The 20689-nt window shown below is 32.3% G+C and overlaps 1 protein-coding gene and 1 pseudogene across 1 annotated transcript in view; both read left to right on the top strand.

Moving 5' to 3' along the window:
• Positions 1–20689, top strand: part of KCTD8 (potassium channel tetramerization domain containing 8) — a 230010-nt gene that overhangs the window by 194361 nt on the left and 14960 nt on the right. The gene's annotated exons all lie outside the window — the stretch shown is intronic.
• On the top strand, positions 4770–5782 carry LOC102885038 (annotated as a pseudogene).

Below are 20689 nucleotides of genomic sequence, written 5' to 3'. Positions count from 1 at the left end.
AATGCTTCATTTCAAAAAACTAGAAAAAGAAGAACAAATGAAACCTAAAATCAGCAGAAGGAAATAAATAATAAAAATTAGAGCAGAAATAAATGAAATTGAAACAAACAAAAAAATAAAAAATAAATAAATGTAACAAAAATCTGGTTCTTTGAGGAGATCAATAAAATTGACAAACCACTGGCTAGACTCACTAATGAAAAAAAAAAAGGACACAAATAAAGAAAATCAGGGATGAAAAAAAAAGTTATGACACATACCGCAGAACTACAAAGGCTCATACAAGAATTCTGTGAAAAAGTATATATAACACCAAATTTAATAACCTAGAAAAATAGACCAGTACTTAGAAAGATACAATCTTCCTAGACTGAATCAAGAACTGGAAAATCTAAATAGACCGATCAGTTTTTGAAACAATCATCAAAAAAATACCAAAAAGTAAAAATCCGGAACCAGAAGGCTTCACCAGTGAATTCTACCAAACATTCAAAAAAGATTTAATACCTATTTTCCTCAAACTATTCCAAAAAATCAAAGAGGAGGCCAATATTACGCTGATACCAAAACCTGGTAAGGATAACACAAAAAAAGGAAACTACAGATTAATATCTCTCATGAACACAGATGCAAAAATCCTAAATAAGATACTAGTGAACCGAATACAGCAACATATTAAAAAGATTATATGCTACGATAAAGTGGGCTTCATCCCAGGGGCACAGGGATGGTTCAACATACACAATTTGATTAATGTGATACACCACATAAACAAATTAAAAAATAAAAATCATACTATTATATCAATAGATGCAGAAAAAGCATTTGACAAGATACAGCACCCATTTATGATAAAAACAAATAATAAAATAGATACAGAAGGAAAGTACCTTAACATAATAAAGGCTATATATGACAAACCCTCAGCCAACATTATACTGAAAAGTCAAAAACTAAAAACCTTCCCTCTAAGTTCAGGAACAAGGCAAGGCTGTCCACTATCGCCACTATTATTCACTATAACATGGGAGGTCCTAGCGAGTGCAATCAGGCAAGAGAAAGATAGAGAAGGCATGCAATAGGAAGTGAAGAAGTCAAACTGTCACTTTTTGCAGATGACATGATTCTCTATATTGAAAACCCTAAGGACTTGACAAGAACAATACTAGAAACAATAAACAAATACAGTAAAGTTTCTGGATACAAAATCAATGTTTAAAAATCCATATTATTCCTATACTCCAATAATGAATTGTCAGAAAAGGAAGTGGAAAAAGTAATTCCTTTTGCAATTGCAGCAAAAGGAATAAAATACCTAGGAATAAATTTAACAAAACATATAAAAGACTTATATGATGAAAACTATAAGACCCTATTAAAAGAAATTGAAGAAGACACAGGAAATGGAAAGATATTCCATGTTCTTGGATTGGAAGAATCAACATAGTTAAAATGACCTTATTATCTAAAGCATTATAGAGGTTTAATGCAATCCCCATCAAAATCTCATCATTTTTTAAAGAAATGGAACACAAAATCATCAGATTTCTATGGAAGCACATAAGACCTCAGATCCCCAAAGCCTGGAGGCATCACTCTGCTCAACTTCAAACTATACTACAGAGTGACAATAATCAAAATGGCATGGTATTGACAGAAAAACAGACACATAGACCAGTGAAACAGTATTGAGATTCCAGAAGTAAATCCATGTTTATATGGGCAAATAATTTTCAACAAATGATTCTAAAAAAATCGGTAAATAAAGGAAAGCCTCCTCAATAAATGGTGCTGGGAAAACTGAAAGCCACCACACACCATAATTAACTCAAAATGGATTAGAGACCTGAATATCAGACCTCATACAATAAATTGCATAGAAGAAAACATAAGAACTAAGCTCATGGATCTTGGACTTAAAGAGGATTTTATGAATTTGACCTCAAAGGCAAGGGAAGTAAAAGCAAAAATAAATGAATAGGACCACATCAAACTAAAAAGCTTTTGCACAGCAAAATAAACCATCAACAAGGTAAGGAGACGACCATTTGAATGGGACAATATATTTGCAAGAACACTTCTGATAAAGGCCTAACATCCAAAATATTCAAAGAACTCATATAGCTCAATAACAACAAAAAAACAAACGATCCAATCAAAAAATGGGCAGACGACTGAACAGACACTTCTCCCTAGAGGATGTACAGATAGCCAACAAACATATGAAAAGATGCTCAACATTACTAGTTATTAGGGAAATGCAAATTAAAAACAAAACAGGACAAGTAATAACAAGTGTTGGAGAGGATGCAGAGAAAAAGGAACCCTCATACACTGCTGATGGGACTGCAAATTGGTACAGCCAATAGAAAAAACAGTATGGAGTTTCCTCAAAAAACTAAGAATTGATCTACTATATGATCCAGCAATCCCTCTACTGGGTATTTACCCTAAAGACGTGAAAAACCCATATCCAAAAAGATATTTTCACACCGATGCTCATAGCAGCATTATTCACAGTGGCCATGCCATGGAAACAACCCAAGGGTCCTACGACAGATAATTGGATAAAGAAGCTGTGGTCCATATATACAGTGGAATATTACTCAGCCATAAAAAGAGATGAAATACTGCCATTTGCGACAATATAGATAGAATTTGAGATTATCATGCTAAGTGAAATAAGCCAGACAGAAAAAGTTGAAAACCACATGATATCATTTATATGTCAGATATAAACCTAAAAGCAACAAACAAACAGGACAAACAAACAGACACTCATGGACATAGACAACAAACTTATAGTTACCAGAGAGTAGGGTGTGATGGGGGAGGTAGATGAGGTAAAAGGGGTCAAATATGTGGTGACAGAAAGAAATCTGACTATGGGCGATGAACACACAATGGTGCGTATATATGCCTTACTGTTAAATTGTACACTTGAAACTTACTGGATTTTGTTAACCAATGTCACCATAAAAAAAGAAAGAGAGAAAGAAATCAAAGTAGAAATTTTAGAAATCAAAATATATGACAGAAAAAAAGACTCAAAATATGAGTTATCTATAGCAATTTAGATACAAATGGAAAAAAGAACTCATGAAACTGCAGATAGGGTTGGAAAAACAATTCATAATGCACTTTTTAGGAAAAAAGAGATAGAAATTATGAGTTTATGAGACATGGAACATAGAATAGAAAGTTCTATCAATAGAAAAAGTAAAGGATAGAAAATACTTGAAAAGCTATAATAGAAATTATTTTTAATAGACCAAACCTCTATGTTCACCAGCCCAAAGTTTAAGAAGTTATATAAAGCAGAATAAACAAAAGAGAACTATTATGTTGTAGAGAAACTACAAAATAAACAAGGAAAAACACTTACTGAAGAGGAATAAAGGAAGAAAAAAAAAGGAGAGAGAGAGAGAGAGAGATTGAGAGAGAGAGAGAGAGAGAGAGTTAAGGTAAAATATCCTTAAAACTTATAAACCAGTACAAGGTTCAGCTAGCTTTTTCTGAAAAGGGCCCCACAATAAATGTTCTAAGCTTTGTGTGTCATGTAGGATTACAGTCTCACATTGCTCTTTTTTAATCCTTTCAAAATATAAAAAATAAAGAACATTCCTAGTTTGAGGCCATACAAGAATAGGTCACAGCATGGGCTGTAGTTTTCTATCTAACCTGTGCTAAAAGGACCTAGAGATTAAAGATGAACTGAATGACAACAGACTTCTCTACGGATACAATGCAAATCAGTTGACATTGGACAAATATTTTTAAATTACTAAGAAAAACTTACAGTCCATCTAGAAGTATGACCTCAACAAAAAAAAAATTTTGGTGTAAGAACTAACTTTAAAAAATAGATAAGCAAAAGTAGAATATTTACTATCAACAGATCCTCAAAAATATTCTATAAAATAAATATTTTAAGAAAGAAAATCACTTTACAGAAAAGTTCAAAAGTATGGAAATTAGTTAACCTCTATAAAAAAATAATCTATATTTCAAATATAGTAATGATAATGTCTAAATTGTAGAATTACAAAAAGTTAAAAATAAACAGAAGTCAAACTGACCAAAATTAACATGTAAGGGAGAGGGTGGTGGTCAGACTGAAACTATTCTAGTTACTTGTTTTGTTCAAGAGGGTGGCCAAAATAGTGATTAAACTTAGACTTGAAAACTAAAGATATTAAGTATTCATGGTACATTTTTTGTACGCACTAAAAGAATAAAAACAGAGTTTATAAATCTCAAATTAGTTGAAGGAAATTATGAAACCAGAATAAAAGTATAACTAAAATTTTCAGTCAACAAAAAGGAAGAAAAAGTAAGAATGGTTGAAAAAGACAATATGACAAAATAAATAATAGAAAATAAGATGTTAGTAATCCAAATGATATAAATGGTATAAAATTGCCAGTTGAAATTCATAAATTTCCAGATGAGATTAAAAAGTGAAAATCCAACTAAATACTATTTACAAGTCATATCTAAAACATAAATAAATGTAAATTTTGAAAGTAAAAGAATGGAAAAATACATATCAACTAAAGTCTAATCAAAAGAAAGCTGTGGGGCTCCAAGCTGACCCAGGGGAACGCAGTGTCGCCTGGGCGGCGCTGCGGAAACTTCCACCCAGGACAGCACCTCCCTTCCTGGGTGTCCCCTCGCCTCGTAGGCCTTTCGCGTCTGATATTGTGGGCTGAAGTGAGAGCAGGCTCGGGGAGGGTGATTACCGCTGAGGAGCCGCGTTCACAATAAAGATGATAGAGGTACTGACAACAACTGACTCTCAGAAACTGCTACACCAGCTGAATGCCCTGTTGGAACAGGAGTAGAAATGTCAGTCAAAGCTTTGCGGCTTGAGAATAATTGAATCTGCACATGATAACAGCCTCAGGATGACTGCAAGACTAAGGGACTTTGAAGTAAAAGATCTTAGTCTAACTCAGTTATTTGCCTTCGACACTAAGACATTTTCTTTAACTGTGAATTACTGGACAGATCTCTGTCCAAATTGAAGGTATAGCCCAAACATCATGGATGTGTTGGACTGAGCTGCTTCTACTTGGCTGTAAAATCAATAGAAGAGGAAAGGAATGTCCCACTGGCAACTGACCTGATCCTAATAAGCCAATATTGGTTCACAGTTTCAGACTTGATGAGAAGGGAAAAGATTGTGTTGGAGAAGGTGTGTCGGAAAGTCAAAGCTACTAATTTCTGCAACTTTATTATTCACTCATTCAAGAAAACGTGCCATTTAAAATGAAGAATAGCCTTAATTTTGAAAGACTAGAAGCTCAACTTAAGGCATGCCACTGCAGGATCATATTTTCTAAAGCAAAGCCTTCTGTATTGGCATTGTCTATAATTGCATTGGAGATCCAAGCACAGAAATGTATAGAATTAACAGAAAGAGTAGGATGTCTTCAGAAACATTCCAAGATAAATGACAGAGATTTGACCTTCTGGCAAGAGCTCGTATCCAAGTGTTTAACTGAATATTCATCAAACAAGTGTTCCAAACCAAATGTTCAGAAGTTGAAATGGATTGTTCCTGGACATACTGCATGGCAACTGAAGCATAGTTACTACAGAATAACCCACCTTCCAACAATTCCTGAAACGGTCCCTTAACTGGATTATTACAACAAACTCCTCTGAAGCCTTTCTCTACAATCCTGAGCTATGGATTACATGTTATCATGGATTTAAGCTGTGAAGCCTCAAAACATCACAACTAGATTAGCACTGATGTTCTCAGATTTGGGGAAACTGCCTAATTAATATTATGCTGTAGGGGAAGTATGCTTAAATATGAGTTCACCTGTGCGGTGTACAAACAAAGCCAAGAGCATAAATGTGAAATGCTAATGACAAGTCTGGGAAGGTAAACTGTGAACCTTCATTTTTGATGCTGACCCAACTTTCTATTTAGGTCAATATATTTAGGTGGTATTAAAAATGGTAACCTACTTGGTATAAACTTGAATTTTAAATTATGAGGTTTAATTTTAAATTATAAGGTTTACATCAAAACCAACATTTCACAAATACACTTTTAAGGCATAACAAGCGTCATTACTGTAGGTAGTGAAAATGGTTTCTTGGCACCCGTAATGCAAGTAATAGATAACTCAGAGATGTGGACTTTATCTGGGAAATACACTTAAAATTTTTCATAGAAAGCAAGTAATGTTTGTATCTATGATAAAAACATTTTTATACAAATTCTGCTTCAATCTAGTTCCACCAAAAATTTTGATTTTATTGTATACTCCAAAAGTTTTTACTAAGGACTGTTTTTATAAAGCTATCATTGCTTCTAATTTAGAATTTTGTTTAAAATGAGAAGACTATACTTTCACTAATTGTCCTTGCTGTGCCAACAGAAAGTCTTAAGTAAATAAGCATCTTCATAATCATGAGGTTGCTGAGGTAGTGTTCAGGATTTTCTATTAAGTCAGTGAATATAAAGAGATATACAGTATTAAAAGTGTTGTAAATGGTTACTCAGTGCAATCTGTAGCCTGAGTCCATCCAGGATGGCTGTACTCAATTTTAACAGTCATGTTATGGGTAAATATGCACTGGAAACTAAACCAAAGAACCACAATGTATCTTACACTTTTGTAAAGCATCTTTTGTAGATAACTTTTCAGTATTCTCAAAAGGCTGATATATTTTGATTACATCGGTGTTAATTTTGAGTTGTCAGAGGTACCCAAACCAACTACCATTATGTTTTGGTACTGAGGGATATACATTTCAATAAAGTTACTGAAATGCAAAAAAAAAAAAAAAAAAAAAAAGAAAGAAAGAAAGAAAGAAAAAGAAAAAAAAGCCATGGATTTATAAAAGTAAACATTTTATTTTGAAATTATTATAGATTCACATGCAGCTATAAAAATAGTACAGAAGAGTCCTGTGTCCCCTTCAATCTGTTTCTTCCAATGATATTTTATAGTTATAGTTCAATATCACAGCTAGTAAGTTAACATTGTTACAATCCATTGACCTTATTCAGATTTCACTGGTTTTACATGCATTCATTTTGGTGTGTATTTATTTCTATGCGATTTTACCACGTGTGTTGATTTGTATAACTGACAGCACAGTCTAGATATAGAACTGTTTCCTCACCACAAATATTTCTCACACTATCTTTTGATAGCCATACTCTAACCTCTGATAACCACAAGTCCGTTCCCTGTCTCTATAATTTTGTCATTTTAAGAATGTTATATAAATGAAATGACAAATGAATTTTTAAGACAACAAGTCTATTAGGTATAAACAGCAACACTATAAAATTATGAAAATGTAAATATACTAGGAAGATATGAATATTGAAAAACTATAATAATAAAATAGAACAAAAATATAATAATAGAATAACTGATGAATAATACAAGATACATAAATAACATGGGGAATTTTGCATATTACTAACATAATGGGAGTTTTTATTTCTTCTTTTCATTGTATAGAAATCAAACAGACAAGAATAATTAATAAAGAAAATATGAGAAAATAATGTGTCATCACCTTACAAAGTTGAATTATTTCTGCTCATGATAGACTCTACTTAATTTGTGCATGTGTGCACCAGGATACGTTTGTCATAATATTCACAAAAACACTGTTCAGGATAGCAAAAAACTAGAAACTGCCCTAGTGTCCACTGATGGGAGAATTGATATTTTCACACAATGGTATAGTATACAGCTGTGAACATGAATGAACTAAATATAGCAAATCGCAACGATGTAGATAAATCTTAGAAAGATAATGTTGAATTGAAAAAGACTAATAAAGTATGACAGCATTGTCAAGAAAGCTCAAATATAAGAAAGCCCAAACCAAATATATGTATGTGTGTGTTTGTATATTTATATGTTCTAAAATTATTTTTTAGAACAAGTTAATAAAAAAATTAAGGATAATAGCTATCTTTAGATATCAGAGAGAAGCCACAATTTCTTTTAAGGCTACTGGTCAAGATTTACTTTTTAAGTTTGGTGCTGTGATTACACTTGTTTGCTATATCATGTTTCATCATATAACACACATCGTTACATGTGATTTTACATGTATAAAATAGCATATAATAAATTTTTTCAAACAAATAAAATGAACCTAATAATATCCCCTTTATTGTAATGGTATTTTAAAGTATTTTAAGGATATACAGAGCTAATGAAAGGAGAAATCTCTTTGTCAAGTATAATATTGTTTATAAACATTAGGCAAAATTATGATGAGCAAATTTCTGCTTCTGGATGACTGGTGAGTTTCATCTTTGCTACAGTTTCATCTTGCCTCCCTGCATGATTTCTGCTGTTACTTCTATTGATGGACAATGGCTTTCTGCCCACCTCCAGAGAGAGAGCTTTCCTACTTTTGTTTGATAATTTGAAGTAGAAACTCTGCTACAAACTGCACTGCTTACTTTCTGGCTGCAGACCCCATGCTCCAAGCATATCTTTTAAAAGGAAAGCATGGTTCCCTTCCTTCTTGTCTTCCTATCAGAGATGGTGTCTTGTTCCATCTCTATATGCCTACAAGAAATTGATTTAACCCATTCTCCCAGCATTTGTTTATCAAATTTAACTGAAATCTTGTAGTGGTTTTTTTAGTAAATTTTTTTCCTATGTGGTTTTCGAAACAATGGGAAAAGGGTTCTTTGAGACAGACAATAATAAGAAAATATTATTCTTATAGTTAAAGAACCACTCGTTTTAAATAGTAAAGTGCTTTATAATTTCCCAGTTTTTTATATATATATATATATTCTCATTTGATAACACTTCTCTTTTGGTTTTATAAAAACATTTTCCAGTTTATCTTTTTGCTTTCAAAACAAAATTACTATGACCAATATGGGTAAATGTATAAGATAAAGAAAAATGTTTTAGTATATTTTTCATTGCCACAGATATACCCAGTGAATTAGACAATTGGGAAAGCTTTTTACTGTGATCATCTGACTTTCTGAATTTCCCTCTTTTTTATTTTAGTTGTGATGAGAACAGATAACATCAGTCTACCCTTGTAACAAAATTTTAAGTGTACAGTATAGATTGCTAACTGTAATCACCGTGTTATAGAGCAGATCTGTAGAACTTATTCATCTGACATAACTGAAACTATACCCACTGAACAGCAAGTCCCCATTCCCAAAATTCTAAAAGTATTCAGATTGACTGAAACTGAGGACACTAGACAGGGGGAAACACTTTTAGGGCAAGAATTGTGAAGTAAAGATAAGACATAACTGCCATCTGATTAACTGTTGTGATATTTACACAATGCCAAAAATATATATGTTGGGCATTCAAATAGAGATATCTCAACGATTTTACATAGGTTAATTTGCCTTCTGGTCTCTGTTTTAACTCTGCTTTTTTATTATACCATTCCTCCATTCCAGAACTAACAGCAGCTTTCACCGCTTAACGGTTATTTAGCTAGAACTTCATGGGTTCCTTCGGTCTTTGTAGTGTAGCTCTTCAATAGCCATCCAACTTTATATGTCATTACTCAATTTGCCAGGCTCTTTAATGTGCCTCTACTCATACATATATTTTTTGTTTTGTTCCTTTTCATTCACAATCTTACATTTTTATTTTATATATGGTAAAGAAAGACCATTTTTTTAAAGTATGTAAAATAAAATGTTTACTGACTTGCAGAGTGAACTCAGATATGAAAATCATATTTGAAACTGATATTCCCCAGTGGATATCTTGCCTTTGAACAAGAATTCTGAATTTCATATTCTTTCGTTAAGTTCTCTGGCCTATCACATCTCTTTTTCTCTGTTTCTCATTGCAAAAGAAGCCATTTTAAAGCAAGCCCTGCTGTGTATGCATAATAAAAACCCTTAAGAAAAAAAACCATTTTAACAAATCATTAAATTTATTGCTTGTGAGGGCATAAAAATCCAAGATTCCAGAAAAAAAAATCTATTCTTATTTGTTTTGTTTTATTTTTTTTATTAGGATACTTAAACAGAAAGTACATACCATTTATAAAATAAATTCTCAAATGAAATACACATCAAGGAAATTGAATGCCTCCAAAGAAAGAAACAAACAAACAAATAAAATCCTTCCCACATTGCCTAGAGATATAGATGGACCTGCAACTGATTTGTAATTTTCTCTGTCTTGACATCAGTTTTCAAGTCAGAGCTGACAAGCACTATAATAATAAACATATCTTCCCTAGTCTTATTTTTAATTTCTAATACAATGATGTAGCCTTTGCTTTACTCAAAAGTTGTAGTATTTATAAGAGGGTAGGGAGATTCCAAATGAGTTTTATGAGAATGAATGAATGAAGGGCGGGGCAATATATCAGTGACAGTCGAGAGGCATAGGGCTTTAATAACTTCAGCCTAATTATTCCACTCCTTGACGAGATATCTTTTTTCTTTTTTTTTAGGATGAAAAATTTGCGTACATTGTACTTTTGGAGTAACATCAAACTTATTTAGGTTTCTTTTGCAGTTTTCAATATACTTTGCAATTTCATCTTGTGACCTGACACGATGACTCTAATTAGGTAAAAACTGTTGTAAAAATAATTACCAATAGTGCCTTTGGTTCAACACTAAATGCAATTACTGTATTACAATTATGGTAATGATCAGAAACTCTGTTTCCATAGAGAAAAGAAATTAATAGTACGGAGATTATTGCTGAGGTAATTGAGAAATTTTCTAAGAAAGCTATGTGGAACCTCTTCTTAAAAGCTATGCTTGCCTTTTATCCTCAAAGAGTAAAATTCTGTAATGGATGTAGGATTTCTTAGCCTATCTCAGTTTCCTGGGACTTCAATACTTGTCTCTTGAGCTCCATGAGAAGTTCTAACGTCATTAAATAGGTCAAGTGTGGTCATCTCAGCTTCCTCTCTGTTTACTCCACCTGTGTTTATACTGCTAGCAACTCAGCAGCAGCCTAATGAAACTACCTAATGAACTACTCAGGCAAAGCAATTTCATCTTTCAGCATTATCCTAGGCTTCCTGTAGGGAATGTGGTGTTTTCATCTACAAAGGAGTTTTTAATATATTATGCTCATTGCTGGTGTAGCAGTTGACATAGGTGACATGTGCTGGCAGGTTTTAACCCCTCTACAGAATTAAGGAGATATATGTTTGTTTAAAAACATTAACTTTACAGGTTGATACACACATTTGATGAGAAGACATTCTGTATTACAATAACATAGGATGGAGGAGAAAGATGTGTGAGGACTTTCAATCAGGATCGGAATCAGGAGGATCAAAGTAGAGGTGGCTTATGACAAAAAATAGGGTGGTCAAGGTCAAACTCACTGAGATGACATTGATTAAATACATGAAGGAGACTGTGTAACATGATGTACCATTCACATCATACTTTACCACTTGCATTGCATTTAAAGATTTAATATTATTTAGTTAAAAATATTTATTGAGTGCTTATTGAATGCAAGGCAAAACACCTTGTGGAAGATGCATTTTAATCTTTATTTTACATAGAAGGGATACAATGCATGGAGAGTTCAGGTAACTCATTCAAGATTACACAACTGGAAAGTAACAACACAAGTATTAGAATTAAGCCTTATGCTGTCTCCCAGTATCAGGTTTCTCAACTTGAGCACAAATATACTATATCACAAAGCTGTTATAAAGTACAGCTCTTAGAAAAGTAGCTGACAGAGTAAGAGTTCATTTTGAGTGATTATTATTTTAATCTTCTAACTTCTAAAATAATAATGCAAGCCTACTATGTGGCAAATGCTTACTTGCATAGCTTATCTCATGTAACATTAAAACTCTTCATAGATGAGAAGATTCTGATTACAGGAGGATGTTTAAGTAACCTCCTTAAGATCACCTCCAGCTAAGAGTGACTAAGCCTGACCTTGAACCCAAACCTATCTGTCTTCAAAGGCTGGGGTTGTGACAACTATTCCAGACACAATTCTTCTCAGTTAGAGAGGTGCCAATCTAATTGGGAATGAACAGAGACTAATGTGAGTTTAGGTGAGTAGATATGGAAGAGGCCTTTGGTACTCAGAGCAAAGAGAAGAATCAGCAGCTGAGACTAAGGACCACCTTACTGCGGTGCTTAGGTCACTGGTTAGATAGCTCTCCTTCCCTCTCAGCAATCCACACAAGGCTCTAGACAGAGGCAGCAATAACCTGGATATTTAATATGGAATGGTTTTATCTTGATTGCCGACAGCTGTAAGTTTTGTGGCTGGAGGCTATTTTAAGTCAAAGGAATAGATACTAGGTCTTTCCAATAAGAAACACTGGGTCCTAAATCCCCATATCCTTCTGCTGGGATGGTTTCAAAATTTGGAGCTTAAAAGGATCACTTGTAATGATTTTTCCCATTGAAACAGTAATGAATCAGAATCTAAATTGGTAGTATTCCTTCTCAAAGGTTATTCTGCCAATCTCTGGCAGAATTGAGATCTGTCTCCGCAGCAGTTCTTTTAATCACCACATAATGCGAACATACTCATTGCAAATTTTAAGATTAAAGTATTTAAGGAAAGTCTCCTTCACTGCTCCTAATACCAGAGTCTTCACTCTAGAAATAAACTACCATATTAGATTTGTGTGCTTTCTTTCAGCTTTTACCATCTTTTATTTGTCACCTGTTGATTTCCAGGGCAGATGCATTTTTCTTTGCTTCGATATGGCATGAACTGCACAGGGGACAGGCCCCCATGAGGGATATGGGAGTAGAGGCAGGAAGGTGTCTGTAATTGTTTACTTTTGCCTGTGACAAGGTTTATTTCTGGAGTTCAGTGATAACAAAATTGTTTGTTCCTCACACCTAACCCTGTTTTCCAACAGTTTTATCACCAATGTGACATTTTGATTCCACCAACCTACTTGCTTTATCTCTCAGCTGGGTCACGATACATTACATTTGTTGAGTCGTTTCTCCGTCACTAGTCTTTAATTTTGTGTTGGTATCTTTTATCCTATAGAAATTTTACACTTTTATAAATCGAGTTTATCATGCTTTACCTTTTTGGATTCTAAGTTTTATGAGTTGTATTTACTGACATAAAATTGTTTTAAAAAAACTTAATATTTTCTTCAAGTTTATTAATAGTTTTATTATTTACATTTAGCTCACTAATCCACAATTTATTTTTATATATAATGTAAGATATAAACATAATTTTTTTCCTAATGACTAGCTAATTACTTCAACAGTTAATTGGACAGTGCATCGATTCCCCAATGAATTGGAATACCAAATTTCTGTAGGTACATGGTCTGGTTTTTGCACTTTCCATTCCATTTCATTGACATAATTTTCCACATTGCTGCAATCATGATAAAGTTTTAAAGTATAATTTGATATCATCTAATAAGGCAAATACCTCATATTCTTTGTATGTTTTAAAATATTGTAGGTTATTCTTATATGTATTCTTTTATAAATTATTTTAATATCAGTTTGACAAATTACATAAAATATCTTATTGAGATTTGTATTAGTATTGTATTGCATTTATATGATTATTCGGGGATAATTACATTTTTACAATGTAATTCTAACAGGGAACATATTGTGTCCATTTATTCAGCTTCTCTGAGTTCCTCAATAAAGTCCAATATTCCCAAAGTTTCTTCGTATACTTCTTATTGAACTTACCTACAGTTAATTTGAAATTTGCTTTGCTGCACTGTGATCTATTTTCCATATTTTTTTTTCTTTTAAACTTAGGATTGCTGATATAGAAGAAAGTGGTTGATTTTTACATTAATCTTCTATTCATCCTCCTTATGAAATTCTGTTAAAAGAGTTTTTCAGTTTGTCTAGATCATATCATATCATCTAAAATAATGATTTTTGTCCCTTTCCAATATTTCTACTTATTTTTCATTACTTCTTATTTTATTGACTATATCCTTCAGTATAAAATGTAACAGCAATAATAATAGCAGGTGTGTTGTACTTAATTTTGACTTTAATAGAAATACTTTTAATACTATCAAGTTAAGAAATTATTTTTCTTCCAATTTCTACTTTGCAATAAAAAATTGAATCAAGTATGGGTATTATATTCTAGTTAATGTTTCTTTATATCTATTGTGATGATTACATTATTTTCTCTTTTTTTTATATTAAAATGTAATCTATTATATGGTTTATGGTGATGAACTGTCTTTAATTTTTAAAATAAATATTACTTGGTTTTGATACATTATTCTTTTGATACATTGTTGGATTAAAGTTGTATAAGTTTTATTTAGGATTTTTACATCTAGGTTTAGAAAATAGATAGACTCACAATATTCTTTCCTGTATGTATTTTTTCTCTGGATTTGAGATCAGGGTTATTGATGCTTAAACAATTGTTTAGGAATTTCTCTTTCTTTTACTTTCTGTTCTTTGGATCAGTTTGTATAACATAGATCTTATTTCTGTAACATCTGTTTTGTTTAACTATAAAGCTATTTACAATGCTTCCTTTTTAGGACTAGATCTTAAAATTATTTCCTTTAAAACTTTTTATTTATATACATCTTTTTGTGTTTTCTATTTCTTAGTAAGCCAAAATTGGCAATTTAATATTTTTAAAATATTCATTTGAAATTTATTGATTACATTTATTTTACACTGTTGTATCTCAATTATCTCCTTTTACCAACTTAATGTCTTCTGATTTCTCTTTATCAGATATACCACAAGACTGTCTTTTAATGAACAGCCAGCCTTTCATTTTATTTTCTATAGATTGTTTTCTTCTTTATTTTCTGACTTTATTCTATATTAAACTCATTTATTTTGAGTTATTTTGCTGTATTCCAGTAACTTGAGTGCTCAGTTCATTTGTTTTTATTCTTTTTAATTTTTCTATTAAATATATTTAAAGCTACATTACTTTTTTCTCTGAATATCAATTCAGATAAGTCCTACATATTTTGGTATGTATTAGCCTCATTAGTCTATGTTTTTAAAAGAATTGGTTAAAGCCTTTTGTTGATATGACTTGCATGGAGCAGTGCCAAATGAGAATATGAGGTCCCTTTTTCAAAAAAGAAGGAAGGGCGCGCCACTAAAAGTACTAAAATATAAAACTTTCCCTTTCTTCTGTGATCTCTTGCTCAATTTGCCATGGTATTTTTTACTTGCTAATTAATACTGTTCTAAGCAAAGAACATTTTAATTTTAAATTATCAGCATGAATTTTACTGTTTATATTGTGCAATGCCAGTTTTATATGCAACTGTAAGAGCATTAAAACTGGTATGTGGAATCACCAGAATTACACTATTGATATTTTGTCCATACATGCATACCAGAAGAGCAAAAACATTTCAGAAAACTAATAATGTTTTTATTCTTCTTTTTGATATACACACATGTACCAACATTCTCTACCTTCCCTTATACTGAGGAATAAAGGTCTGAAAGAAAAAAAAACCTGGATTTCACTATCTTTCCCTTTCTTTCTGTGTCATTTTTTTTTAACATAATGATGAGTAAGAAAGGGGATTTTGAGATTTCTTGGTCATTCTTCTGTTTTTAATTTATTTTATATATTTTATTTAATTTTATTTAATGTATTGGGATGACATTTGTTAATAAAATTATATTGATTGCAAGTGTACAGTTCTATAACAAATTATCTATATATTGCAAAGTCAAATCTTTTCCTATCAGTGTATATTTGATCTCTTTTACCTTTTTCTACTTCACTCCAACCCCCTTTCCCTCCGGTAACGGCTATACTGTTGATTGTGTCTATGAGTTTTTGTTCATTAGTTTGTTGCTTTCGGTTTTATTTCCCACATATGAGTAAAATCATATGGTTCTTGACTTTTTCTGTTTGACTTATTTTGCCTAGCATAATATTCTCAAGATTTATCCATGTTGTTGCAAATGACAGTAAATATATGTGTGTGTGTGTGTGTGTGTGTGTGTGTGTATATACACACACACACACACACACACATATACAAACATATATATATATACACACATATACAAACGTATATATATATACACATATACAAACATATATATATGTTTGTGTGTGTGTGTGTGTGTGTGTGTGTATACACACATAAACACTGCCATTTTATATATATATATATAAAATCACATTTTTTTTTATCTACTGAAGGACATTTTGGTTGTTTCCATGTCTTGGCCACCATGAATAATGCTTCAATGATCATAAGGGTACATATATCATTGGTCATTTTTCTTGCTTAGATGCCATTGCTTTCCTCTGCCTTCAAGCAAGTTCTGGTTGGAAAAGAGAGCATGGCTTCTGGGGGCTGTCAGCAACCGCTCCCCACTTTCCTGCTGCCTTACTCAGTGTTAATGTAAGATGCTTATACTTTGATTCTCACTGAACTCAATCATTAGATGTCTAAGTGCTGTATGCAAGAAGAATGACAAAAGACTGAGAACTTCATGCTTATCTCCTCTGCTTACATATGTGCTCCATTGTTGTATTAGACTTCACTCAAAAAATACAGTCAAAGAATAAATTATTGTTTTAAGACAGTAACGGCAAAGCATTATACTAAATTTGAGGTTTGAATGTGGGACCCTGTGCACCTGCACAGACTGTAAGCCTATGAAATCTGCTTTGACTTTAACCAACAAGCTAGTTAAAAGATTGTTTGAAAATACTCAAAATTTGTTTTAATTAAGCTATTATTTTTTTTTTATTTCTGTCATCCAGGGATTTTACCTCATATTATTCATCCATTAATAAATGTCCTTCTTATATTTCAACTTACTACTTTTTGGGGAGGTATTTGATAATTTATAGTATATTGTATTTTATTGTTCACCTATTTTTTCATTTTGTTTTGCTTCTAATTATTTCTTATATGCCTTGTATTTTTATTCTTCTCATAGTTAGTTTAAAAGTTTCAATACGTGCTCCCCATATTTTCCAACAATATAGAGATAATCATCATCTATATTTTTCTCAACAAGACAGTATCCTTAGTGTACTATGAGTTCCTCTCAGGCCCATCTCTTTGCCTATTATAATTATTTGGTTCTTGATTCCAGAATGCTAATATGACCATATTTATATTATCCCTTACTGATTTTTATCAACATTTTTTAAACCATCCTTTGTCTTCTTTCTTGAATTCAGGGGCCAAGTTTCTTTTCTGAGACACAGACAAGTATATCTTCAAAAGCATACCTGAATTTCCACTTGGATACATAAAACTGTCTCAGTTCAATAGGTCCACCACAAATGAACTCATGGGTTTTTCTCATAAACCTAATTATCTTCCAATATCTACTTTCACAATATGGCAGAACCTCCTATTTATAAGGAAAGCCAGAAACCTAAGTGTCATCACTGATACCTCCAGCTCCCTTACAATTCTCTTATTTATAGCTAGTTCATCACTAGGTCCCATTGATTTTTATATTCTAAAATTCTCTAATATTTTTTACTTCTCTTCGTCACCACCATCACAACTACTACTACCACAACTACCATCACCACCACCAGCAACATTTTACTTTAATGTGTCCTCATCTCTCACCTAGAAACAAAAAAGACTTCTGGCTGGCACTGTCCCATCTGCCTACATGTAGTCCCCTCTCAAGATAGTCCTCCCTTATTTTGGGTGATCATTACAAAATGCAAATTTGGTCATATTCCCTACCTCCCTAGCTTAAATTATTTTGAGTGCTCCTTTTGTTCATTGGGCAAATGCTATTTTTTTTTTTTATGATGCCTTATAAGAACTTGAATTGTCTGGCACTCTGCCACTTCTGTGGTTTCACTTCGGCCATTTTCCATCAATGCTGCCTTATTTAGTTCTTACAGCTTTTCACACTTCTATGCGAATGAGACCTTGCTCATGCTCTTACCTCTCAATCCTCCTCTTCTGGTCATCTAGTATCTCCTATAATTTTTTTTTTAATTTTTTTTGTTTTTACTTTCATAATCCCTTGCTGAAAGAAGCCCTTCCTTTACATTTTGGAAAATGTAAATTTTTTAAATATGCTGTTATGATATCAGTAAACAACTCCTATTGCAATTATAATTCTACATTACTTTGTGTGACTTTAAAATTAATATCCATCTTCATCATTAGATAAATGAAACATCATACATCCTACCTATTTCTCCCATTGTCTGGCAAGATGTCTTCCATGCATTGGCTCTCAATAAATATTTACTAAATGTATGAATCTGTGAATGAGTGAGTTGATTCTTATTGTTGCTGCAGTATAGCCTTAATAAATTCCTTCATAAGGACCTGTGAATGGTAAAATATTTGACTGTCTCCACAAATAACCCCTACATTTGAATGCTAAGATAATTGGAGCTAGTTCTCAAAGTTCAAACTATTTTTTCCTAGAACCTTCCAAGGTTTTGACTCATGGTCTTCTAGAAATCAGACATTGGGGAACTTTTCAAGCTCAATTTTTTTCTTAATCTGTTGTCTGTAGGATGCTGTATTTTCCTCTGGAGTTTTTAAGATTCTGTCTTTATCTTTGAAATTCTGGAAATTCACTGAGAAGCATTTAAGAATGGCTTTTTTTTTTTTTTTTTTACATTGCCTGAAACTCAGTGTCACTTTGGATCTGAAAAGTATGCTAGTATAGGCTATGAACATTTGTCTTCTATAATTTCTTTTGTTATTATTGACACTACTTTCACTCTAATCTTTCTTTTTAGGAAATCTTTCTTGTTAGTTAGATATGAACGTGCTGGATTGATTCTTTTTAGGAAATCTTTCTTGTTAGTTAGATATGAACGTGCTGGATTGATTCTCACCTCACACTTCATCTACGTATTATTTTGCTGCTAATTATAAGAAATTTTCATTACATTTTATTCCAGATTATTTGATTTTTAGCCGTGTTGTTCTATGTGTTTCTCTTATCATTTATTTTACATTTAAAATAAAATATTTAGTTTCCAAAAAAATTTTTTTTTAGTTATCAATTCTTTAAAGATTCAATATCTTCTTATTTCTCTCTGAGGATTCTAAATGGACTTTAAAAATTCTCTTCTATCCTTTGTATTATCTCTAGCTGTTTCTGGCAAAAATCTTTTTGTTGTTTATTCAAGTCCCTGTGGTTAATGCTCTTGTTTATGTGACATGTCTATTTGTTGTTGTTGTTTGTTGTTGTTGTTGTCTGTTTATAATAGTGAATGAATGACTAGGTTGTTTAGTGTAGGTAGGTGGCATGTATTAAAACCAGCAGATTTTCAGATCTCTTTCTCTAATAGGATATTTTAGAGCCTGGGCTCTGCTTCACTGGGCAGAGGGGTAGTATACTTGACTGGATGACCTTATTTTAGAATGCATTGATATTAACTGGTATATGGACAGAGGCCATCTCAATTACATACACACAGTGCTCACCTTTCACCTGCACTCAAATCAAGATGAGCTTTTTGTTTGTCTGTCCTTTGGCTGGCTAGATTACCTTTCTTCTTCAGAGCCCCATCAGCACCCCCACCCTCACCTATGGCAAAAATCTGGAATTACCTCAAAGCCTTACTTCTTCATCCCCCAAAAGGAATTATCCTCTAAAAGGCATTTGATTATTTTTAAAGAGCAGTTGTTTTTAGTCTTGGGGTGAGTGCTTCTGCTGCCTTCTGCTTAGTGAAATGGATCAGTCCTGTCATGTAAATAAAACCCAGGTCTTCAGACAAAAAGACCCAAGATTCCTTCCATTTCTATTAGTAGTTTATTCTGCTTTGAGTTCTACTGAATTATTTGTTTGTTTGTTTGTTTTTTAGTTTTTCCTGCAAGTGTATGAAGCTAATATTTTCTCTACTCTTCTTTAGACTGATCTCATCTGGTTTTTGTCACCCAGAATTTTCTCAATATCTGTTCTATTCATGACAGTTCTCTTGTTTTCTCACATTGGCAAGGATGTAATTCATTTTTCCTCTCTCTCTGTCTTCACTGCCCCACCCCCCATTATGTTTTAAAAGGTTTTGTAAGAGAGTGATAAATACAAAAAAAAAAATGGCCTGACATCTTGATTCAATCTCCTCCCATTTCTATTCTTGTCTCTCAGGGCTGGACTGTATTACACTAGAATAGGACATGGTCTGTAGTCATGATGCCATATTCCCTGGTGATTTTCTATAAATATATAGTACTAATAAAAGTAATATTAATTTAAATCATTTTCCTTATAATTGCTTTGAGTTCTCTGTAATGTACTGTGTAGGAGGTAACATATTTAATAAAATTTGTATCACCAAAAATCAAATTATAAAACAACTTGTTTCTTATTGATAAAGTAGTTAAAGGGTAGAGCAATTAGGACACATAATACCAAAGATTTTGATTATAAAGTTATATGTATATTTTGGTTATAAACAAAAATTATAAAAATTGATAGGATAAAGCAATAAAAAAACAAACATTAACAATTCTCATTTCCTCTTTGATCTATAAAATCAGAATCTCCTCAGTCTTCTATATAATTTTTGGTCTGACTTTGCAGTTTTGCTGGTAAAATAGTTCACAGCTCAATAAAGGTAAATGGAACTGCCAGCCATTCAAGCAAAGGAGTTGTGAGTCTTTAACTATTGGCTAAACATGTTTTCTTTATTTTTTTCTCTAATGCCAACATACAGTCCAATTGTATTAAAATCAATTATAATGTAAATTATAATGCCACATTAATTAGTCA

The sequence above is a fragment of the Pteropus alecto genome, unplaced genomic scaffold (assembly GCF_000325575.1).
Source record: "Pteropus alecto unplaced genomic scaffold, ASM32557v1 scaffold57, whole genome shotgun sequence".
NCBI classification, from domain to species: domain Eukaryota; kingdom Metazoa; phylum Chordata; class Mammalia; order Chiroptera; family Pteropodidae; genus Pteropus; species Pteropus alecto.
Note: the sequence above shows the minus strand (reverse complement) of the source record. Positions and strands in the feature narration are given on the sequence as shown.